The sequence below is a fragment of the Corvus brachyrhynchos genome, unplaced genomic scaffold (genome assembly GCF_000691975.1).
Source record: "Corvus brachyrhynchos isolate BGI_N302 unplaced genomic scaffold, ASM69197v1 scaffold223, whole genome shotgun sequence".
NCBI lineage: Eukaryota > Metazoa > Chordata > Aves > Passeriformes > Corvidae > Corvus > Corvus brachyrhynchos.
This window is the reverse complement of record NW_008237174.1, coordinates 3,454,784-3,480,630: the sequence shown is the minus strand read 5'-3', so window position 1 is coordinate 3,480,630 and position 25,847 is coordinate 3,454,784. Positions and strand designations below refer to the sequence as shown.

The 25,847-nt window shown below is 40.9% G+C and overlaps 2 protein-coding genes across 3 annotated transcripts in view; one reads left to right on the top strand and one right to left on the bottom strand.

Moving 5' to 3' along the window:
* LOC103612033 (vesicle-associated membrane protein 2) overlaps nucleotides 1-25,847 on the top strand; it is a 51,074-nt gene that overhangs the window by 368 nt on the left and 24,859 nt on the right. The window lies entirely within an intron of this gene.
* The window catches only part of CUNH17orf50 (chromosome unknown C17orf50 homolog), a 46,778-nt gene that overhangs the window by 11,628 nt on the left and 9,303 nt on the right, over nucleotides 1-25,847 (bottom strand). The gene's annotated exons all lie outside the window — the stretch shown is intronic.

Genomic DNA, 25,847 nt, shown 5'->3' with positions numbered 1-25,847 from the left:
TGCCGGGCACCTGAGCGCCCAGATGGGCTTGCTCTGCTGGTTATCCAGCTGCCAGGCAGCAGCCCAGGGGGTTATTGACACGTATCTAGTCGGATTAATACTGAAAAGGGAAGGCTGGGCCAAGATCTTCAACAGGTTCGAGTCAGGATTGTTCAATAGCATGAGTCACTCAGCGCTGCTGCTCCACAGCAAATGGGTCCTGCTTGTTTTCACTGTTTGATGAAATGTTCTCTCTCAGATGATTGCCGTCTGATCAGTCCAGCCTCACCTTCTCCAGTACCAATGGCTTCCTGTCAGCAGTGCTTGATAGTAATCTGTTCCTTCCTGTTCCCATCTCTCCTAAAACCTATCCAAGTTTTTGCATGTAGCATTAAGGGAAGCATTAACGTTCTCTGCTAGGCAATGATGAAACCCCCAAAGCCCATTCTGAAACCAGAAGTGTGCTGAGGTAAATAGGAATTGATCAGACCCCTTTTCATTCACAAAAGGATTCAGGCAGCTAAATGCATCATTTTACTATTGCCTCAATTCATTGCTCATTCCCCGTGACCCTTAAGGGAGAGCCTAAGAAGATGTTGAAAACAGTCATCGGTGCTGGTACTGGGTGATCTTGTAAGAACTGGAGCTTGGTTGATTCAGAGAACATGAGGAGTGCAAACTGTCCTGGAAATCTGTGATTAAATTACTTTTAAAATATTTCCAATAACTAACTGTTCTTCAGGAGGCATTTTCAAAATAGAGTCTACAATCACATATTCTGAAATGTTAGCTTTTGTCTTCAGTGCTATTTCTTATATAATATCTCAGACAAGAAGCTTTTGTTCATGTCGTCAAAAATATTTCCAAAGCAAGGAACTCTTTGGAAGTCAAAAAAACAACTTTCTAAAAGAAGATTCCTTATGCAAACACTGAAGTCTATCACTTAAAGTCAGTGCATTGAAGGCTCCTGTTGCCTAGCTGTGTTTATATTGAAACAGATGATTACATCAAATATTTTTATTTGTTTGTGAGCTGTTCTTCAATGATTAATATGAGCTTGCTGCTGCAGTTTTATACAATCTGAGCTGTTCTGACACTAAGCAGTAATCAGATAATGTTTAACATAACCTGTGTGTGTTTCAGTCTTGGCGTATATAGGTTTTCATTTGTAAATGAAGTAGAAAGGGTGATATTAATATAACTTGGTTATACTTCTTCTGTAGAGGCTTTACATCAGACTTCTGACAAAAATTAGAGGAAAAAGGGAAAGCAGGTTTTGTCTAATTTGGCCAAATAGACTTTCAGTTTGATAATCGAAAGAAAACCAAAACAAATAAGCAGCTTGTCATTGGCAGTGTCAGTTGGCTTCTGTTTCATTGCCAGGCATTGTAATGGAACCTTTTCTTTGAAAGTCTCCATGAATGTCATGTCCCAGTAACTTCTGAGTTACTGATGAACAACAGAGGTAAGTGTTTATTAGCTACTGACTTGCAGCAGTTGACTGGCTATCAGAGCCATTTGCTAGTGAGCACCAAACACTCTCTGGAGGTCGCTTCTCCTGCTGTTACACCTGCAGGAGTATCAGGCTCCTCCCGTGCCTGTCCAGACCCGCACTGACACGCACACAGTGCTGTGTCTTCCCTGGTGTGAACTGCTGTGATAAAAATCTGCACTGGGCCAGATGCCAGCTCCACCTACCCCAGTGTGCTGTCCCCAACAGCAGCTTGCAGGGTTTGCTCAGGGAAGAGTACAGTGGGTATGCCGAGGTATTCCCAGAATACTTTTCCAGTTTCCAACTTAAGAAGACACCTGGGGAGAGTTCTTTGTATTTCATGGCTCCCAGGGGGTTTTGTTCTTTCAGTAAGGTGTCCAGTAGCTCAGTTTTTAGTGTCCTGGGGTGAGGAGCCCTGCAGCTGGACAATACAGCACGTGGAAGCAGCTTCCTGTTGGTTTTTAGCTGACAGGTAGCAGGTTCCACCTGATCTTACTCTTGTATTGGAAACCAGAGAACAGTGTTCTTATTCACCGTGTTTTCTGTGATCCATGTTTGTGTATCTCCCCAGCAGACCTGCATGATTCACATCAGGTGGGAATCTGTCCCTGTGGCCTCTATCACAGTGAGCACAATCTAGGGCAGGTGAGATACATTCAGGTAACAGGCAACTTTCACCTTTATGCAGGCAGAGGCGAGGAAGCTGTAACATCAAAAGGTTGGATGAAAGGAGAAGGATATAAAAGGGATTTAAAGCAAGAACAGAGAAAGGTTAGACCTTGCCAGTGCAGCTAGGAAAATTGTTCTGGGTGTGAGGGAGAGCACACAAACTCATTTGGAGGAGATGTGAGAAGCAGTGAAGGACAAAATGGTGCTCAAAGTTGAGGCACTTATAGGCTTTGTTCCTTGCTGGAAAACAGGCCAACAGCAGCAGGTGAAGTTATGGATTTGTTTAGTTTACAATGGTCACAACTCAATAGGTAATTATATACAATAGCAGCTCAAGGCATCATGTCATCTGTTGTTTACAGACAGGTCGGTGACCAGACAGCAGGGTGCCTTTGATTACATTAATCCAATACAAATGTGCTCTATTGCAGGGGACAACTTTTGTGAGACAAGCACCAAAGCAAAGCACCTGGCTCTCCCTGGGGCAAAATTGGAATCTCATTCCTCGGGTAGCAGTTAGAGCTTCCTAAAAAAAATATCCTTCTGCCTGTTTTAGAGCAGCAAGGAGTCCATCCTGGAGGGGGCAGGTGGGATTAAAATGGTTCCAGCAGTAGTAATGAGTCTGTTCTGGTTGAATGTCTATTCAGTTTCTCTGAGGAGAATGTTGTGACTATTGTCTCCTGTTGTTTGTAGAGCAGTACTTAGCCCTGCTTTTGTGGGCATAATTTTATAAAACTTGTCAAAATCTCCCTGCCCTTCTCTTGTACTGATCAGCAGAGACAAATGATTCAGTATAATCCTCTTCACAGTCCTTATCCACTGCTTTCAGGGAGTTTAGTGGCTTACAAAAGTGCATACAGCTAGTGCATGTCCTAGGAAAGTACAACAAGCATGAAATGGAGGGATACACAGCTGTTCCATGCTGTAAGTGTCTGTGTTCCCTTAGAAGTATGTTCCACAAAAGCATTGTGCAGGGAGATGTGAGTCCACTGGAGCTCTCAGGATTTTATACCTGGTGGCCTGCTGCCTCAGACCCAGACAAGCCAAGGCCAGGATTGACATTTGCTGACGTTCTTCCTCCTCCCTGCAGTCAGCCAGAGGGACTGATGGTCTGAGACTCTTGTAGTACTTGTTTCCCGCAACCAGGGCTGTGCAGGAGTGGGTCACTCTTCTCATTTAAGGGATGTAATGGAGCTTGTAGTGAAAATAACCAGGCTGTTCTCAGAGGAGCAGGGCTGTGTACATGAGAAGAGGATGCTGAGAAGTAGAAAACACCCCATTTTCAGCATAGTTCTATGCTGACTCGTTTGCTGGTTCTAAGGCTCACAGCTCTTAGTAAGGGCGTTAGGACTAAGAGCTGCTGTTTCATCTGCTGCCTGGAGACATCACCAGAGGGATATACGTGTTTCATTCATTGTTTGCTTCCCTCGACTTGCTCTCTTGTGGCATTCTGCACAGATCAGCTTCATGTAATGTGGTATAAATAAATGCTTCCAGCTCACATGAAGTGTTATTCCTCATACACTCAACTTGCCATTTGAAGAAAGGGTGGCCCAAGTAGGTAATGAATCTTTTGGATATTTGGGTGATGAGTATTTGAAAGTGTAGAGATCAAACTGCATGGTGTCCTGAGGGCCTCAGCTAAGAAAGTAATCTCAGAAAGGGAGCTACTGGGAATGATATATGACAAGTACAGACAAAGATTATGTGTCCTAATAAACATTCTTCCAAAAAGGCTAATATGAAGTAGATGAAACCCAAATACATTTAGTTTGGTGGTCCCTTTCCCTGTCTCTTAGCTCTCATTCATTCTGCTGTGCATCAGCCATAACTTGTTCCAGTTGACTTCCAGGCATTTTGCACAGGTAGCTCCAGCTGTGGAGTGACTCACAGGACACTGAGGGTGGCTGCGGTCGAAGATGAATTGGTCTGGCAAAGGAACATTTCTCCTTTTTTAGGAGCTATTTACATAATTAATGTCTTCCTGAAGAATCAGTGATTAGGCTGTGGAGCACCAGGCAAAGCCATGTTTGTGTGCACGTGTGTACAGAATGTTCCTGGGTGGGGGGATGAACAGGCAGGGCTGAGGAGAGCAATGTATTCACTGTTCTCTCTCTCCTTGCACGGCTCCTCTGCCACCATTTGTAGGATGCAGAACACATGGAAGCTGCTCCCTGACAGCTTTAGCCAAATGTTTACAGTTCCGGAAGGAGCAGCACAGACACGAATAAGTTCAGATTGACCAAACTGTTTGTTTTAAGCAATTACAACTCAGAGACAGAATATTCTCTCTCCTACATCATTCAGCACTCTCTGCTGTCATTATTCATAGCGATTACCTGCAATTAACTGGCCTGGGTTTCTTTAGTGGTGCAATTCCTTTTTTTTCCTGGTGTCTGTGGTTGAGCACTCTAAACCCTTTTCCATTATTCAGTGAAGAACCATCAAATGATTGCAAGGTAGGGTTTTTTTAACTGCTCAGCTACAACAACCTTATGTTTTTTCAGTGTAAATTAGTAAGTAATTCATTGAAATAGAACTGCCTGTACCTTTGCAAGTGTTTTGTTGGTTCTGTACTGGGTGATATAATTAGAATGGAAGTTCCTGACCAAATGATCTGAATTACGTGATCCAGTTCCTTGACCTTTTTGGATGAAAAATTTAATAAGAAAAATAAAAGTATTTATATTTCGGAATAAATGAGAGAAAAATTGAATTTTTCAGGTGTTTTAACTTATACCTGGACTCAGTATCACAGCATCAAAAGAGAACTCTTCTGGAAAATAGAGATTCTCCTGTTATTACCTTTTAGAAGAAAAACCCCATAATGTTTCAGGATTTGTGCTTTGTTCAGTTATTTGTTGGGGTTTTTTTAAAGTACATTCTCATCTATTGCAGTGCACTTTCAGTGTAAACCAGTAAATGTATTGGAATGGTTTCCAGTGTGTGGTCACTGCCTGTTTGGAAGCACCAGAGAGCTGAAAGTTTGTGTTTGTGAGGAGACTATGCTGTGAACTTCACTGGAGGTTTCATTATTTTGAAACCTGTCGATACCACACAATTGCAACAGCCTTTGCAAGTAGCTGGAGACAGAAACAGAACTGCTGGATGGTAGGAACACCCCAGAGACTGTGATGGGTCCTGTCTCATCAAATGATCTCCATGTGCTGGAGTCTGACAAGGCAAGCAAGTGTCCATAGTTTCCAAAACTCCTTATGTGATCTGGAAAAGAGTTGAAGAGAAGAAATACACAGTGATAAGTGTTGTATTGAACTCTTCTTAGTGCTTGATCTGGATAGGTGCTGATTTTCTTTTAAAATGCTTACACAAGGTCCAGATGGGAATTTATATATTGAAATTTTAAATTTTTAATTGGTCATTGAAATTTGAAAAGTGAGCAGTATTAAAAGTGAAGTCATTGTAGCAAAAAGGTTTTTCCTACTTCCTATTCTGGACAATGTGTTGTTACAAAATTATCAAAAGATATCTTTGCATTCTAGGAAATGAAGTTGCAAAATTTGGGTTGAAATAACTTCTTGAAGGACTGCAGTGCCTGTCTTCAGGAGAGATGTTTTGAAAATTATTGTGGGAGATAATAAAAGATCTGACTGGATGGTGTCCTGAGCAAGCCCATCTAATGGGCTCTGCTTTGAACAGATGGTTGCACTAGATGATCTCCAGAGGTTGCTTCCAACCTCAGTGCTTCTCTGATTCTGTTTGAAAAGGTCAGTCAAAATTGAATATGTTCGAGTTAATTAAACTAACATTTGGCTGTTTCCCAAACATTCAAGATCTTGATGTTTCATCCAGATAACTTGGTAGCACTTTGATTTTCAACCCATTGGCAGTGGATGCCACAGAAATACCTCTAAAAGAATGGGAAAACATATGGTATTCAGGAAGGGAATGTAGGAGCTTGGAAAAATGCAGATCACTGGAATGCATTATTAAATTCGGCTTGAATGCAAAAGTTCGTGTTCCTCCCACAGAGAACAAAACCCAGGTTCTCTGCAAGTGAGCTTTCTCATCTTTCATCTTCAGTGCAATCTTCTCTAGCTTGGTGTCAGCTCCCAGCTCTCTACACCATGTCTCACAAGACCTTGATAGTCTGGAAAAAGCCATTGTGCTGTTCCCCTGTAAATGCTGCCTCAGTAGTGCAGAGTGATCAATTTAATAAAACCGTATGTGCTTATATCCAGTTAGAGCATTCAGATCTGTAACAGAGGAGATGGAAATCTCACTGCCACATGCAGCACACAGCAGGAGTCGCCCTTAGCAGACAAGGAGTGGTGTGCTGGCCGAGGCAGGAGTTGTGACCCACTGCTACAGAGCTGTGGCTTTAGCAGCTGGGTTTGTAACTTCTGGAAATGGTGAGTTTAATCCCTGGCTTGTCTACCAGCTGGTGGCTGTTGGAGTGGCACGAAGGGCTGTGTGTGTCAGCACATGGCTGAGGAGGTGGATCCCTGTCTGTGGAGCTGTGCAGGAGCTCTGTGGGCACACTCTGCAGAGCAGGCTCTTTATACCCGTGCTGGCCACCTCTTGTTTCTGGGTGTCAGAAGCAGGGTGGATCCCTAGCCCAGCACCTTCCCTGCCTCTCCAGATCTCCTTCCTCATACTAGATTTCATGTACCTCTGGAGGAGAGGTGAGGAGTGAGTTTTCCCAGTGAGCCATGCAAACTGCATTTCTTGCTGGAATCGATCTCTGAACCTTCACAGTGAGTGATCCACCCAAAGTACTCAGCTTTGCTGAAGTATGGAGCCTGTGTAAGAGCAGGTGTGCATCCATGAGGGAAAGGTCTTGGGAACTGGCTCCCTAGGCTTCCCAGCATCTCCCCAGCACACACAGAAAGTCAGGGGTGCTGGCTCTAGGAGGTGGGGGTGTTGTACTCGTTGCCTTTTTAGAACTGAGGTCCCAGATCATGCAATGTCAGCATTTTAGAAATATAAGGATCCTGATAAAGCTTTTCTAGAAACTATGAAAATCATTAATTATCCCGAAACCCACTTGTTATCTGCTTCAGGAGGTTAATGGTTAGAAATTGCATTTGTTCATTTGAATTCACATACAAAAATAGCTCATCTTTATCATGCTAGTGACTGGCCCTGTGCAGGGCCTTAATTACAGTGTGCTGCAGTAAGGCAAAGGGCACTGCTGCTTGAAAGGATAAACCTGGTCTGCTGGCACCCACCACCTAATGTATGGGCTAGTGTTTTGTACTTTATTTTGGAGTTTAGAGGGGAATTCTAAGCCTATACATTCCTTACTGCTGTCAGTGATCCTGAACAACATTAAAAAGAAGAGACAAAACTCTCTCACCCCCTCTCTCCCCCTCACTCTTTTAGGCTGACTTGTGGGAAGGCTTTCTGAACTGCAGCTAGGTTTCCTGATAGCTGTGACAGAGAATGGTTCCCCCTTCTCTTTCCTTCACAAATCTCCAGTAGTATCCACTTCCAGCGTGTGCACAGAGACAATACCTGCACCCAGCAGCTGTCACCCGTAGTGACAATTTAGATGGGGAAAGGGGAAGGGAAGCAAAGGAATAAAGAGCTTTAATCAATGGCACCAAAACCATCACAAGTGCACTGAGTAACAAAACAGTCCTTCCAGAAGGCTTTGGGTACTGGGTTGTTTCCTGCACTTCAAAAGGTGACTGGGATTTGATGATGACTTCCAGCCCATCAGCTCACCCAAGGATATGAAGGCAGAATTCACTGAGCTGGTGTCAGCGCTGCGGTTGAGAGCCTTTCTGCTGATTGGGATCTGGGGACAGCTCAGCTTGGGAGTGGGTACTGCCAGGATGAATCAGCAGATATCTTCCTGGAAGCAATTGACAGTCTGGATATCCCAAGAGTTTAGCAGAGATCCCACCAGGCTATAAAAGTCTGCTTGTGAAATGCTTGACTTCTTCTTTCCAGCAGGGAGCTGTACAGTCATTCCCTGACAGCTGAGATACTGTCTCCCACACATATGAAGATCTAACAGTGACATTTTTCAGCAACTTTGTTTACTAGATGATATAAATACAAAAATATTTCAAGTCACTTAACACCTTGATGCTTTTTTCTTTGCATTGAACATTTTAGGGAGACAGGGGAGAGGGAGTGGAAAGGCAGAATATGCTCCACATGTCTTGGCATGTTGACAGGAGCCACATTTTTCATCTCAGTCTCTACTGCTTCATGTACATGAAGCAACATGGTCTCTTGTATTTCATCCTTGTAACTGATACGTGGCTTCAGCAGCAGCAGCGTTAAAGCAAAGACCTTTCCATCAGCATGTTCATTGCCCTTGTAGTGACAATCAGTTTTATGCACTTGACTCTAGGGGAGAATGAGCAGATTTGATTAAGTTCTGTGCAGACCGAGATGTCTTAGCATTAGGATGATCTCCTAACAGAAATCACAGCTGACAGGTGCTTTTCTTGTTTAACCCCCACCTGGCAAAGCCAGTTTTGCACTATGCAAGTTGGTATTTTTTTTGTTGCTGACTCCCAGGCAGCTGTTTGCTCAAGAGCTCCTTCACCACCACAGCTCTAGAAATAAAGCCTGTTCAATCCTGATCTGCCTCTCCCAGCCCTTCCTCTTTCATGAGCAGCCTGGATGGTGAAACTCATCATGCAGAAAGGAGGCACTTAGAGAAAAACATAACAGTTAGAGTCAAACACTATATATTTGGGCAGAAGAAAGAACAACTCAGAATGTTTGTGTCTAAGAATCAAGAGAGGGCCTGCACCTTGGAGAAGGAAACAAGAAACCCACAGAGCAGAGTTCCTCTCTAGAATACCCTTGTTCCTGTGTGCTGCCGGTGAACAAGGGGTACCAGGATTTCTGAGTAACTTGCTGTAGTCTTGGAGGAATCTGTAGGTCTTGTATCAAGTGAAAGAACTCCAGAAATCATACATTTGGTTGCACTGAATGGGTGCTAGTACTTAAGTCCCTTAGAAGATTAAGTGCTATGTAGCAAGGGGACAGGGGTCCAGAGGGGTCCTATCTGTGTAGGAAGTTAAATCCAAAGTCCTCAGAGGCAACATGGCTACTGACTCTGGATCAGGCTCAGCTCAGAGCTAAATCATTCTGTGCAAGGTACTTTCACTCTGAGATGCTGCAGTAGCATTGCATAACGTGAAGGGAAACGTTCAAAAAAGTAGCAAAGAGTAGTTCAGAAGGTAACTCCCAATGAATTAAGCATTACTTACTTTGCTGAGTGAACATGAAAAATCCCCAAATATTGCAAAATATTAAACATTCAACAAAACCTAAATAGTGACTAGCCAAATGTTCATTTAATTTAAAACTTCACCTTTTTTTTTTTCTTTCTTTTTTTTCTTTTTTTCTTTTTTGTTTTTGTACTTTGGTGGTGGTGCTTGTCTCTGGGTCTGTTCTAGTACTTCTTGTCTATTTACAGCAAAGGCAGCTGTTTCCTCAAAGCGGAGCAGAGTATGTGTGCTTCACTGTTTGGATACATGTAACCATTTGTAAAACTCATCTACTGGGAAGGACTTTTCTCAATGGCTTACGTTTATTTCTGTTATCTTTGTTTTGCTTTGAAATTGATTGTGCAGGTTGCTGATGGGATTTTGCGTGTAAATGACAAGGGAAGGTACTTCATAAAGATTGCATCCTCTCTTTAAAAAAATTATCATCTAGGATTTAGGCTGCAAAATGAGAATCTCTTCTTATTTGGAAGGCATGGGGAAGTATTGTGAGTAACAGAGAGGAGGTAGCAGCTTGATGAGTATATGGAGGAGACAAATCTAGGTGTTTATTCTTGCAGGCTGCTACTCCAAGGCAGCTTTCAGTCTCTTGACAGCACAGACACAGAGAATCCCCGTGGCCAGGTGCCTTGGGCGGTGACTCACACGCTGAACACCCTTCTCTGTTGTGTCACGGGTCCCTGCAGATGGTCTGTCTCAAAACCTGCCTTCTCCTGCCACTTCCCTGCTGAATGGGACTTGTCTGTCTGTATTTGAGACTTTTCCCTTCCTGAGGTGGCTTGATTACAGGTTGATTATAGATTCATCAACCAGCAAGCATCAATGACAGCTCCCAGCCTGTGGAAATGGCCTTCCTTTGAATTTCTGCTGGGTTGGTAGCATGCATTTTGGGAGTAGCAACAGAAGCATATCCAACAGCCTGTCAGTGGTGACAGGAGACAGGATTGCAGTAATTCCTTTGTGTTGTCAGGTAAACAAAGGGAATCCCTCTGCTCTGAGCTACAGTTTCCTTTAATTTGGTCAAAGTAGAATAATCTGCATTTATTCTTCTTGGTTGTCTCTTTGAGGGAATAAACTAGGCAAACTCTGCTCATTCTTTCATCACAGAACAGACTGGATGTAGGCTGGGGTCAGAAGAAAATTAATTTAGAATATGTGAGGAATTGAGGTGAGGGCCTTGACTCTTTCTTATGGAACATTCGAATTTCTGAAAAGCCTTTGCATTTTCTGTTCTTCCAAGCTCCAACCTGGTAAATCCTTTTCTGGGGAGCAGCACAGAAAACTGAGAATTGTCATGATGGACAAGACTTCTTTTACTTTAACCTCACATCTCAAATGAGAGCATCATAGGTGCCTCAGCATTTGTACAAGGCATGTGGGAGATGGTGTGACCTTTCATCAGGCCTAACAGCACAATTCTGTCTCAGAATGGAGACTTGAAAATTTAAGCAAAGCTTTATTTCTCTCCAAACTTCTTTAATTATATATTACAGGTACTGTATATAACCAAAGCAGGGATCTTCTTGAGAAGCCTTTGCTTTTCCAGAATGTGGTTTATTTTGTATTTCCAAGGACAACAGATTTTACACAGCACTTGCTCTTGGGCATGTCCAGATAAAGGCTCAGGATGTGTAGCTCAGAGATCAAAAGGACAAGTTGACCTGACAAGGATTAGGAGAGAAGATGTTAACACTCCACAAGAAGTGTGAGATTTTAGGTGAGAAGGTGTTCAGCACAGGAACAAAACCTCTGCCCAGGAGCATGCAGATGTTGTTTTCAAATTGCTGATGTTTATGACAGTTGCTTTGTGTAAATGTAAAGAAAGCGCAATTTAGAAGTTTCCATGATACTGTGCAAGAGCTATTTTACATATGAGCATTATGATTTCAAGCATGTTCTGTTTGACAATTCAGTGTTTTGTTCTGTCTTTCGAAATAAAGCCCTGAGAGGCTGGTTGTTTTTCTATGTGTGTGCCTTAGATGGGTTGTTTTGGGATAGGCAATTTGTTTTGTTTATTGTTTAGAATATCTAAAATGGAGAAGTTGCTTGACAAATTTAAATGCTGGAATTCAACATCTTGTTTTTGGGGCCTCATCTGCAGTCCACTGGATTGGCTCTTGTCCCAGTTTGGGTATCTGTCTTTGAAGAGTACTTGTTTCTTGTCAGGAGTACTTTGCTTTGCACAGGATGTGCTGCGGGTGCTCATCCTCTCTATGTGGAGGTATCATTTGTAGCAAGTTTAATGGCAACAAACCAGGAACAATTATTCTGTGTCTACAGCATCAGAGAAATCGAGAATATATTTCATAGAAGGACAGTGGGTGGCTACTGACTGCACAGGAACTGGCCCTGTTCATAAAAGAAGAAGGTCACAGGCTGTATAATATTGTACTAGGTAGAAGAGGATGCATCCAGCATCTTTCTCTTTCCTTCTTGTCCCCAGTCTGTAATATACATGTAAGTAAAGCAAATTGATTCTTGGAATACTGGCAACCTCAGCACTGTGCAGATTTACACAATATGAACACTGACAAATGAACCAAAGAAGAATTAAAATCTTCTTGGAAAACTAAGGCAAATATAGCCGTATAGAATATATTTTATGGATTATTTTCCCTCAGAATGAACAACTGCCAATGGGAATTAAGAGAGTAGAGCATCCTGGTTTATGCTGAGTAGCATAGATGAGTAAAAATGATTTATGTAGTTCTCCTGTGTGCTAATGATTGTCTCAGAGCTTTAATGAATGTCTTCCCTTTGCTGATGTCCTTCAAAAGTATCTCGCAGAACTGAGTTAGTGTGGGATTGTGTCTCCATTGCAATGCTCCAGAAATCAAGGTTTTAAAAGATGTTAGGACTCTGGTCCTCTTCCTGAATGTTTGTTCTCCCAAAGTGCTGGGATAAAACCCAGCCTACAAGAATCCTTACCCACTGTTTGGCTGGGAACGTGGCTTCGGGGTGGTGGCTTCTGCAGTTCATTTTCAGCCCTGCAAGTGTGCTGGTGTTTGTGATACACATGATATTGAGTACCAGAGAAGTGGTGAGCGAAATAGGGGAGCAACACATTTTAATAACATGACACTGGGATAAGGAAAGATGTTCTGGTCCAGTGAGATACATGTAAAGGATGTTACTGTGGTAAATCATAATCATCTCTGCCCTGCTCCTTGTTTTGCCTTTCCTCACCTTTGATCTATGACTGACCTTTGAATATCTTTGCTTTCCTGTAATTATTTTGCCTCACAAAACCTTCTGGTGGAGTGAACTTGCTCCAGCAGTGTGTGCACAATGTGTGTCTTTTAGATTTTTCATCAGAGGCCACATCTTGTGTCATCAGGAATAACCTTGCCTGGCTTGGTTCTAATTTGAAATTCGATTTCTTAAGTGTTCATTAAAAATAAAAAAAAAAAAAAAAAAAGAAAAAAAGGCAGGAAAAAAAAGCATTTTGCTGTGACATCTGAATGGAACAGAGTCTGTGTACTGGGGAACATACCTTCTGACTAGAAAAGATCTTTGAAGAGAGAAAATAAATTTCCTATGGAAAGATCAAAGCATATGAATTTAATGGATTATGACAAGGTAAAAAAATACCTGGAGAAAATAGTAAGTTCAAACAAAAGAGGGGAATAGGAAGGAGTGGGGCTTTTTGTTGGAGATAAAAGATAGTTAGATGGCTTGCTAAGTACTTGAGATTATATGTTGTAGCTAAAGGGTTATTAGTGGGAATAGGGACTTTTTTCCTGTCTGTTGCAGCCTCCACTTATGTGGTGTCAAGGTAGCCTTGGAGCTGCAGTCTTAAATTCCTGCTCTATTGCAGTGCTCTGTGCTGGTGACTACAGCCTAATGCACCTTGTACTGCAAACAGATCCTCTCAGACTGACAAGAGACTGATGTAACTGTAATAACTCTTAAAGTCACTTTAATAGTCTGAGTAGGTCCTGCTAGGGTCAAAAATACATGGAGCTTATCACAGAAAAAAAGGCAGAAACCTATATGGTGAGCTAGGAGATGTTCATGGGTGAAAAGCTCTGGAAAAAAACTTTTGTTCAGGTTATTGTTAGCAAAGATCATCTGCACTGCTGTAGGTGTCCATGGCCCTTCTTCACCCCCGCAGCGTTCGGTGTGTCACAGTCATACAGAAACAGGAACCAACGCTGAGCAGCAAAGACAGATCCTCAAAGATCTCCCTCTCAGTGGCACGTCAGTGGGAATCGGACCTTCGAAATGCCTCAGGAAGCTGAGATCAAGTGACTTTGTCCAAGGCTGTGCTGGGCTTCTGTGGCAGAGCAGAAGCTGCACCTCAGTTCTCCCATTTAGACCCCCATCCTTCCCTGAGTCTCACCACAAAGGACAAGTCCCAAGGGTTTGTGCCATTGCTTTACCTGAACGAGGAGGTTCACCTGCACTAACTACAAAGCACTGGATCTACTGAGAGATACTCAGCCACACAGAGCCATCTGTAGGTGTTGCTGCTTGCCCCTCAGGTTTATTGCTCCAAATGTTTGAGCAGTTGCATCTCCACAAACCTGCCGGTTGTTTCCTTTATTGACAGTCATGTCTAAACAACGTTTACTGCTTCTTAGCAACACCTGCTTGCCCTCTGTCTTGGGTCAGTTTCTCATTTGCCTTTTCAGTTTTTAAGAAACAACCTGCATCTCTCGTCTTTCTGTCTCCAGAAGTTTATTTTGATAAAGGCAGTAGATTTGTATAGTGACCGTAAGGAAGGAATGTTTATATCTGTGGGTCACCTCTGTAGGGACAATCTGATGGAGAGCTGAACAATACTGGGGTGCACTTCATCAGCACATCTCATTTAGTGCTTTGCCTGTGACCATATGCTGTGGGAGGGGTGTTATTACTGGATGGGGTGAGAGAGAGATTAAGGCCCAGGTAAATCCTGGTCTCCCAGCCCTTGCTCCTCATTAATACTGCCTGTGCCTTGTGTGTGCTCCTCTGCTGTTCTAAGAAGTGGCTAAACTGATGTAAGATTTGTGTTGCTTCCAGCTCGCAGGCAACTTCAAATGAAATAAAATTAACTTAGTTAAAAATAAAATCGGAAGCCTTTCTTTTGGTTAGACAGTTTTACTTTAAACTAGAAATTTTTCCTTGTTTTAAAGCAAGAGCAACTGCAAGAGCAATCTCTCGTCTATTCCTATGACAAGAAGGAATTACATAAAGGAATGGATCTCAGTGGGTGCGTAGTCCAGAAGGAATGGAGCAACATGAGTGCAAAATTCAGCTATTAATAGCAAAGCACTGCTATCTTCTATTCTCTTAAGATCTTGTTTAGTTTGGCAAAGTATAGACAAAACCCAAGAAGTTATGGGAAGTAGATGCAGCAACACTGGATTGGATAGAACAAATGGTTTTGATGAAAAGTATTGTTACTCTAGAAATGAGAAGATAAGATACCTTGAGCTGAATATTTGATATTCAGAGTTCTTGATAGTAGGATGCCAACAGAATTTCAAGCGAGTATTTGGACAGGAGTAATTGGACAGCTGCCACTGAGTGACTGAGGCGATATGTCAAGAACTGTTACAGTATTGAGGCTATTGCCAGCTCTCAGTATGAGACCATGCTGTTCCCACCTTTTCTAGAATGTTCTGTTATAGTCTTCTGTGTCATGAGAAAATTGTGCACTTTGTTATGTCTGGCACCACTTTAGGGTTTTTTGGTTGGGTTTTTGGTATTTTTTTTGCTTTTTGTATAACCATGTCATCTTAGTTCAGCAGCGAAGTTTAGATACCAGTCCTAAAATTTCAGTTTTCAACCTTTATTATACCATGGTGCACTTGTACAAAGCAGCAATCACAGTGGCAGCCTTTTGGCACACTCTGTTCCTGCCAGGCCCAGAGCAACTGGGCTGCTCTGTGTGGTAGAAAGGAGTGCTACTCCCAAAGGTGCAGTGACTCCTTCTCTTCCATCTCTTCCTGTTTTGCATAGCTCTATGTGGCTTTTCTTTTGTGTATTGTCAATTTTACCATCAATCATTTCCCTGGCAGTGTGGAGGGGTGGAAGATGACAGCATACACAACACTGCTGCCGGAGGGTTCCACTGTGGCAGGGTGCTGGCAACACAGGCAACTGGCCACATTGACTTCTTCTCTTTTCATAGTTGGGAAGAAAACATATGGGATTAGTAAGCAACAGAACCTCAGTTTTCATTAGAGAAAGGAAATAGAGTGATTCATTCTGAAACCATACGCTCCAAGGGAGGAAGATTTGAATTATTAACAGCATATCTAAACATGACGGGTGCTGACACCTTCATCTCTTATTTTTACTGCCATGGATTTTCTTCACATGCAGTGAGAGAATTTACACTACAGGAACTGTTAATGGTTTCACGCTTCCTACCCATTTTTAGCTGCCTAATTTATGGAAAGCCATTACTAGGTGAGTCACTGCTTTCACAGGATTAGTGTGGCTGAGATAGAGCTTTGGGTGTTCCTTTAATTTCCATATTTGCTTGAAAGGAACATCAGATCCACATTAAAACTGTTAGTGTTTGGTATAACAGTAGAGTTCAGAGTCTCTGCTCTACTTGATCATGTACAAATATTGCAGGAGATGCTCCCTGTCCCTACAGCTAACAAGCTAAACAAACAAGAGGTGCTTATCTGCATTCTAGGTACTGTGAGTCAGGGTGTCTCATTGTTCAGAACTTGTGCCTAATTGGATGGGAATTAAGTAATTCCAAAGATTACAAACGAAGAAATACTGAGAATCTCACTGTAAATCTCACTATAAAGAACTAATTGCAGAAGCACATTTACTCTCTGGTTGATCTTGTTGAGAAGTAGACATTCACAAGTTCAAAAATGTAACATACAAGCCTGAGGGTGAGGGATTTCCCCTAATAATAAATGAACTGTTGGTTGAAATTTGGGCTGCCTGTATCATGAATGTAACAGGAGAAAATGCAGTGTGTAAAATACTCAAGCACTGAATAAGGGGCAGACGTCATAGCCAATACTCTTTGTAATAAAGAACTCAGAAATATTTGTTCAATTTAGACAACAAACTCAAGCAGGCAGTAACATGATAAATTTAAAGGAAATCATGAATTGATTTTTTTAAGCTAATTTACTCTTCTGTAAACCTCTTAACTTGTCGCAAAAGGCTCATGTTACTTATCTTTCACCCAATTACAAGCTCTTAAACATCTGTGTAGCTTTTTTTGCTATGGGTTTTGTGTCCTGGTCTGCCTCTAGAGCCTGTTTGTGTCAGTTGTGTGTAGGTTTCTTAGTCAAGGAGTCCCCATCTCACAGCACAGCATATATAACATGTTGCACAACTACCCACCTTCAGCTTCCACGTTTGCCTGGCTGGGAAGTCTGATGTGGCACTGAGTCAGTGTGGGCCTGCAGGTGGGTTAGCTTTGAACTGCTGTCCTAAAGAAATTCTCTTTGGGTGGATCTGCAGGTAAGAATGAAGTGAACCGTCACTAGTTCTCACTCTTTGTTTTCTACGGAAGAGTTTGTGGGGGGTGAAACTGGAGAAATGATGTTACAAGTAAGGTATTGCTCAGGATTCTTTTTCTCTCCACTATTTCTTTCCATTCTGTCAGCTTCTCTTTTTCCTCACACCAATTACTCTGACCTAAGAAATTGCAAAGCTCTTCCTAACAGTGCTTGAAGATTGGTATGTTTGCTGTGTAAGTTCTGAGGCAGATCTTCAGCTGCTACAAAGAGAAGTGACTCTGAAGCCCCAACCTTCTTTTCTTTCTAATTAAAGATCTCTTGTGTATGAGCTACCCACTTCTGTTTTCCCCAGGGATTTTAAAATGCTTAAAAGATTTTAAAAACTGAAGGAAACAAGTACAATAGTGACTGATATGCATAAGGTTGGGAGACAGTAAGTTATCAGTGGCTCGTTAAATGCTAAGTTACAGAAACTAAACATCAATCATGTTAATCCGTTGGTGTCTGTACATGTTTTCCTGTGTACCCCCAAGTGTATGATTTCGAAAGAGGTGTTAGAAAATTAATTCAAAATTAAATCCTTAAAACCTATCATCAAACTGAGCATAAGAGTATGTACTTGCCTACATATTAACCAATAAATATTCTTTGACTACTGTTTTACTGTGTGAGTCTGTAGTGGAAATGGAAGTCAGTTGGCATTGACTTCTATAAGAAGATTCAAAATACTTGGTGTATTTAGAATTGAACTGTTCCATCATGCTTTTCCAGTAGGATTTTTTTTTTTTAAATGGAAATGTGTTTGGACTACATATTCAGTGGCCATACATCTGGATTTTCAGGCAAGTGTTACTACTGTTTTACTGTGTGAGTCTGTAGTGGAAATGGAAGTCAGTTGGCATTGACTTCTATAAGAAGATTCAAAATACTTGGTGTATTTAGAATTGAACTGTTCCATCATGCTTTTCCAGTAGGATTTTTTTTTTTTAAATGGAAATGTGTTTGGACTACATATTCAGTGGCCATACACCTGGATTTTCAGGCAAGTTAAATTTTCTTCTGAACTGAAATCAATACAAGCATTTGTGGTGGATTCTTTACTTGTACCTTCAAAACAGCCCACGCTTTTCATGTTGTTATTCCATTCAGGGCAGTTGAGTGACTGAATGCAGAAGAAAAGCAAAGCCACAACCTTCTTTGGAAGCTGAATGATTGCCTACTTATGTCTTATGCTGCTTCTCCATAAAATGAACAGTGTCCTCCACTGGAGAGCACACTGGCACGACTAAGGCGTAAAACTGAGTAACAAAGGCAGGAGCAGAGGCTAAAAAGAGATGCACGCAAGGCTTTTAAATGGTAGTGGCTTTGGCCAGCCTTTCCAAGGAAATACAGTTTGTGTGATTGCCTTTTTACCATTTTGCTAAACTTGATGGAGTGGTAAAGACCTCATAGATGCAAATCCTTAAAAGCTGTGGAAAATCAGTAGCGAGGTGGAGTTGAGGCCCCAGTTACTGTTGCCAGCTGAGGAGAAGCAGCTCAGGAGCCTTTTGTTGCTGCGGTTGGCTGTGTGCAGGGATGGTGGGACCTCACCACACCAATTGTGCTGATGCTCCCTGGAGGGGGAAAGGCTGGAGGAGAGCTGGTGAATGTGGCAGGAACTGGAAGTATTTCATGTTAGCAAGTCTTGAAAGATGGTAACGGAGGTAAGCTGGAGGTATTTTGGTGACCGGGGAGGGATGTAGCAATTTTGGATATGAAGGCTTTATTGGTTTAGTTCTGCATGGAACAGTTCATAACATAGCCTGCAAAGGCTGCTTTTTGCTGACAATTATAACATCATAAAGCAGGGAATAAATGGAGTAGTTCTGAATAGTGCTGATGTTTTAGACCAGTAGAAGGGATAAGGCTCAGTATCAGTAACAACTCCTGGGGGACCTTAACCACAAAAAAAGGCAGAAATGTATACAAAGTGAAGACGTATGATAATATATCGTGAGAGTTTGTTCTATAAATAAATAAGCCAGTAGATTGAGTATTTGTCCTGCTTTGATGCATTTCATTTCTAAGCAAACTAACGTACAAATGATAATAAAATGAAAATATTCTTTCCTTTTGGACATCAACTGTTGTCTCCAGTTGCACCAGAGGATATCTAAAGTGGTAAGATGGAGCTGTACCCCACTATTAAAATCCCCTTGGACATTGCCTGATACACTGTGGAGTTGTAACAGTAATATTTTACTGTAATTGCTTTCTTAAGGTGATGACAGGGTGCTGAAGTTGCTGTCACTTATTCTGTATGAGTTAAACCAAAGATGTGTGATTCAGAGCTACTCACTGACAGAATGCTCTGAATTTACATGATTAGAAAGCTCTTCAGATTAAAAGCAATTCATCAAGGAATTTCTCACCAGGAAAACACCTGTGTCAGATGAGCCATTTTTCCTTTACAATGGTAGGACAGTAATATTACTGAATTCAAGCAAAATCTCTGAACTACCTGCACAAACCATCAGGTAGGGAGTAACATAATGTCTGTAATTAGTCCCAGATGTAAAACTCTGCATGTTTAAGATTGAAGGCCCAGTTGAAGTTCTTTCAAAACAAAACAAATCAACCAGAAAAATAACCAAACAAAAAACAAACCCCAACCCCAAAACAACAACAAAAATCCCAGTACAAAGCAGTACTGCAAACTTCTGAAAAAGAGTCCTTTTCAGACAATCGGGCCCTTCAAATCTATTGAATCCCATGAAATGTTAGTCAAAATCTTAATAAGAAAAAATGTTTAACAAATGGTGTTAGAAGGTTCTTTATCGCTCTGGTATGGTTTAGGAAGGTTCAATATGGAAGTAAGCTGCAGGTTCTCTGGAAAGTTGCCATAGAATGTGGTTATGGGGTGTCAAGATATCAATAACCAGTTAGAAACTGTTCTTTTATGCTAGTTTGAAGCTTCTGGAAGTATTGCTATTAATCCACATAGGCACAGGGGTGCATCACATCTGGTGGCTGCTGGAATGCATGTGAATGCAACAAAATTATTGCAACTGTTCTAATATTTGTGAGGTCCTGATTCCTCAGGAAACTGACTGGAGGGAAACTGTGAATTTGGTGCAACTTTATCCAGAGAATATTATAGCAGAGTACGAGAGGAGTAAGAAACTATTCAGTTGCTCCATTGATAAAAGAAGTTGGATCAAATTTTTTCATCATGTTTGCTCCCCTGTGTGAGCACAAAGTAAAACATAACTTGCTTTAACCCTGCTTGGTTGGATGATGTTGGTGAGACTGTGGGGGAAACTGTGAATTTGGTGCAACTTTATCCAGAGAAGATTATAGCAGAGTACGAGAGGAGTAAGAAACTATTCAGTTGCTCCATTGATAAAAGAAGTTGGATCAAATTTTTTCATCATGTTTGCTCCCCTGTGTGAGCACAAAGTAAAACATAACTTGATTTAACCCTGCTCGGTTGGATGATGTTGGTGAGACTGTGATAATTATTGGTTCATTACTGGAAACTGAATGCTGTTCTTTTAACTCCTAACGGATTTGAGAATCTCTTAGTGTTTAGTGACTATATAAACTGTGTATGAGCAAAATAAAACCTTTAAAATTAGCAACAATCCAGAAGGTGAGATTGTTAACAGAATTGTTTTTTTCTGCAAGTTACAGATTACATTTCATTTACTTGAATAACCTGGATTTAGTGTGTGGAGAGATTAGCATAATCACCAAATATATACTTCATCTGAATTTCATTTAGCAGCCATTGATAAAAATCAAATTAATTCAGCTAGAAATTGATTTTTTTTTCAAATGAACTGCAGCTTGGAACACAGACTAAGGCCAAAATGCATTAAATCCTGATTTATTGTGCTGTGTAGATATATTATTTCACAGTTTAGTTTTTTAAGGCATTACAAGTTTTTCGAATTATAGCAGGGACTAGTGTGTTGATGTTCAAGTTTTTAAAATTGAAATTTAGCCTTCAGTTAACCATTTAAATTGATAACCCACTAATCCTAGATCATTATGGTTTTGTTTGCTAGATTGGAGAATAATCTAATGTCTAACATCTCCCTGAGCTCTGATGGTTACTGGTTTTGAGATATACATGCACATATATTCATGCTTACATATTTGTGGAACTACTTCAGGTTCTTAAATAGCATAACTAAGTCTTGTGATAGTAACTTCTATGATTTTGAAGTGAATCAATACTTCACAGTTTTTTATTTAACTTTTCAATTCAGAATTGCCTATGAGAAGTCTGATCATCTAAATTTTTTTTTTTAAAAATCATTTGAAAGTAATTTCTGAGAACTTCTGTTCAGTGGATTACTCATAAGATGTTGATGGTTTTTATTTAAAATCTCATGGAAAAAATGGAAATGTGGTCTGTTCATCTAGGCTGGACTAGTTCTGTAATTTTCTCCTCCATTTGAATGCTGGAATCTGACTTCAAAATCTATTTTCCCAGTAACACTGCAGTTTGTCTTTCTGATAATACTTGTTTCAGTTAAATAATTTAAATATTCATGGACAGCAGGTCACAGACTGCAAATGTCATGATTTTTATGAGTATATTATTAAATTATTTTTAACAAGTTAGTTTTAATTAAGACTAGGGAATCGAATCAACCCAGTTATAAAGAGAATAGGCCTAGAACAGGTTAAAATGTATTTTCCCAATGATTTCATAGACACTTCTCCAGAACAGGTGTGGTTTCTACCATACTCTAGCAAGGAAAATTACTTATATTCATTTCTGTATTGAATTTCTCTATGGACATTCAGCCTAGCAAGGAAAATTACTTATATTCATTTCTGTATGAAAGAAGAAACTCTAGGACTTCATGGATAAAATAAAGAGCTTGATTTTAAGGCTTTCATGCAGGCACCAAGATTCCTCCTCTTCACAAGTCACAACTCTTTCTTTTCTGGATGCTGTGGTCTCTCAGCTGATTCCTGATTGAAGGGCCTGTGCTGCAGATACACTTTGGGCACCCTCAGTAGGGGCCCTAGCACTAAGTACTGCAAAGCATGCTTGCAAGGATTAATGTCTCTGTCTGGTGCCTTAGGAGCTTGGATGAGTTAAAAGTGCTAAATGAGCCTCAAAATGTCTGATACAAACACTGCTGGGGAAAGAACAGACAAGGCTGAGGCAGACAAACCTGTATCAGGTCTGAATTACCAGTCAGTCATCCCTGGAGATAAGGGAGTGGTCAAGATGACCTCTTGAGTCCTTTTTTAGATAAATTTTCTCTTTTCCATTGTTCTGTTTGGGGAAAGAAAAGTAGAACCTCATTCAGAAGGAAATTTTCTGCCAGAAACACTCCCAGTTATGTCAGAATCAGTTGCTTACATTGGGAGCTGACTGACCTTGCATGGTTAGTTCCCAAAATTTTTACTGTCAGTCCAAAGCCTAATGATTTCCTATTACCATCTAAATAAAATCTAATTTAACTATTGTTTAATTAACTTTAAGGTACCTTATTGGTCTGAAATGGTTTCTGACGTGTCAGCTGTGCATCTAGCATAGAGCAGTCTCCTTTCTAAGCCAACACGATCTGTCTGTGAGAGTTATAAGGCATGGCTTACAACTGTATCCTTCTAAAGCACTTCTCATTTTTCAAGTTTTGCTTCAGTGACCATGCTGGCTTTCTGGAAGCACAGTGGCTCTGGGCTGTGCATTGACAGGTCACTAATCTCCATCCTGCACTCAGCCTGTCAGCCACAGGAGAGTGACTCATTCTCTGCAAACCTCCTGTTGCTTAGGAGCTGTTTGTAATGTGGAAGAGAGTTGGGAAAGTCATGGTGAGGTAAGAGGAAAAGGGCTGGGAGGCAGAGTGCTTCTGGCTGCCTACAAGGAACTTGTGAATGAGGGTGTTACTTAACCATCTCATTGGGGAAAAATTTGTCTGTTTCCTCACAGGTGCAAGATCCATGAATTTCCACGTTCTGCCATTCTCTATTGTCCGTGGTATCTAGGAAAGTTAGTCATGTGTGTGGGCCTTCATTGTGTGCATTTATTTACTTATCACTGTGGTACCACTTTTCCTTTTAAAACATCGCTTGGTTACCTAGGGAACTGGCTCCAGCCCTGCACATTCCTTCCCCTGTTTGCCTGTCATCAGGTGTGCCATACACAGGGCTCCCAGTAATGCTGGGAGAACTGGGAGTCTGGGACCTGCTGTGCCAGTGCACCACAGCACTGCCCCAGAGGGATGACTCCGCTGCACAAGGATACAGAGGCCAAAAAGGAATAGTAATAAAAAAGTAATAACTCTATCAGTGCATTGAATCTTGCTGTAGGTAGGGTGAATTTGTTGTGGACAGGTGGATGTAATTCCCAATATTTAGTTGGGATAGTAGAAGAAAGTTATTTAGTTTTTTTATGGAAATAAAATGCATGAATAACATTTGCTTCTGAAGTATGTATCTGTATCAGATTTGTAGTAGCAGGATACTTTGCCCTTCAAGGGATATAACACAGATGGAAAGACTGAAAGAGCTTGAAGGGTAGTTTTGAGGGCAGGGAATGCTAACTATGGGAATGCTTCAGTCATCTGACTTCTTTATTTATAAAAACAGGAGTTTATGGTTGATTGTAAATGTGTTGTTTTGTCCCAAGTATGACTCTCAGCAGTTCTTCTTGTCACTTGAATAACATATGGACAATTCAAATTTTGATGAAGTCTTTGACTTTTAAAGTATAAATTTAAATCCCAAATGTTCCTTCACAATTCCAATGACTTTTTATTTCTGAAGAAGGAGATGAGAAACAATTGGTTACTTTTGAAGTATTGTAAAAGTAATTAACTTCCAAGTTTCAGATGAATGGGAAGCAAAATAGAAATACTCCTTCAGCAGACACGGAGGAGAATGTTTCCATTTACCCAGAGAACCCCAAGGACTGCTTATAGTGATGCAACTCACTGTAGATTTTCAGGCATGAAAATGTTCAGGCATTTTCACAAATAGCAAAAGGCAGTCTCTTGAATGTTACAAAACTGAAAGACACAACCAGAGTAAGCTGGTCTTTACTGAATTAGTAGATGTTTATGGATTTATTGGGGGAAGAAAAAGCAAAACTGAAGTTCAATTTCTGGATTGTAGCATTTTTCAAATGTACAGGTTGATCCACAGAGCATGCCTGCGAGCTTCAGATATCACACTAGGGGTTCTGGAAATGTGATTTAAACATAGGTCTCTGTGTAAAGCAAAGATGGTCATTAAAAAAATCGGTGGTAAAATAAAGGTGGGAGCTTAGCCTAAGGAGAAACTACAAGGTGATCTCGGTGATCCCATGAGGATCCAAGGTGGGAGCTTAGCCTAAGGAGAAACTACAAGGCTCTCGGTGATCCCATGAGGATCCGTGGGGAGTTTAGGAGAGGTGGCTGTTATCTTACAGACCAATCTTACTTTATACATTTTAAGTTTCAATATAGTTCATAATTTTCTGTTAGGAGGTATTCAATGAATTTACATTAGTTTACCAAGCAATTTATTTGGCAAAATAATCTCAAAAATCTTCTTTAAAAGGTCTTTAAATATGTGGTTTTGTTGTATTCAAAATGTTCTGTGTTTTTGGCGTTTTTTTTAATTCAATGAGAACTTGAAATGAGAACTTTCCCTTTATTGCTTTAATGTATTTGATTGGTTAAATGGAATGCAGTTTTAGCAATTGATGGATGTTGAAACTGGGAAGACGGTACATTGTGTGTGAATCATAACACTGTGGGAAGGTGGAGTGCCTGTGATAGGACACTGTCACTTGTGAATGATAGCTGCGCTTCATGGAAGCTCTTCAGGGACTGAACGTGACAATTTGGGAGAAATAACGGTGGAAGTTTGGCTCTCTGTGCAGATACCTTTGCTGTTCTCTAACACTTGAACATACTGTTATTTAAGTATTGAATAGGTGGGATAAAATAATTCACTGCACTTTTCTTGGCCAAGTAGTTAGACAAGATTTAAACTTAACAAGCCTCCTGGTAATTAAGCTTTAATATAAGTAGAGATGGTAATTACCCTATAAAGTTTAGCTGTGATGAAACTGTCACTGAACAGCAGTGGCATATATATAGGTAGGCTACAAAAACACTGCTGGTGGAAATGTGACTTTCTTTCAGCTGTTTTCTTGTTCCTGGGACTTTAAAAACAAACAAACAAACATGTTAAGAGTTGATTTACTTCTAAAATGCATCAGCAATTCTGGGAAGTAATGTATAGGCAAATGGGAAGCCCCAAAGCCTCCTAGGTATTAATTGGAGTCTCTTAAAAGACAGGCACAAAAAACATCCTTCACTCTTAAGTAAATATTACTTAAAAGCAAGGAAAGCTTATCAGTCTTACTACTCCTTTGAGAGCCCTCCTTGCTTCTCTGTTTCAGAGTTAACTTTTAACTGACTACAACCAGCAGCAAATGACAGCAGTCTCTTCTGCACCAGCACATGAGTCAGTGAGTAGGGGATAGCTGAGTCAAACTCTACCCTGATCCTTCCCTCCCACTCCCTGCCCAGCTGCTGCCTGTTTACTCCTTAGGGTATATCCCACGAAACTGGAAGCCTACACAGAAAGTTAGAAATAGTGGATGCTCTTACTCCTGTGCTTGAGAAGCACAGGCGATGTCCAACTATGATGTAACACATCAGCACCTGTTCAGAAATAGGGACTTTGCATAGAGCTGGCCATTTCCATTAAACTGTGTCCTTTGGGATTGCTCTGAAGCTTCAAAGAACAGGGTTGTGAATCTGGAATGTCTGGCAGACCAGGGTATTTAACATCACTGGGCTTCTTTAAATGTACTCAAGCTTTAGAGTCCTGAGTTTTGGAAACATTTCTCTAGCAACATGTTTGCTATTTATCTCTTTGCCCTACAGTTTGTTATCGAGGCAGATTGCAGTTCTTATCTTCCAGTAAGAAATGGCAGCAATGATACTGAGTCATTTTCAGTCTATTCATTGTTTTATTCTTGCGTTGTTTCAGATGTATCTCACCAAGGCACTGAGTAAAGCGTTGTTCCGTTAGGCTTCCTCTCTCTCACAGCCTGGTATACTGCAG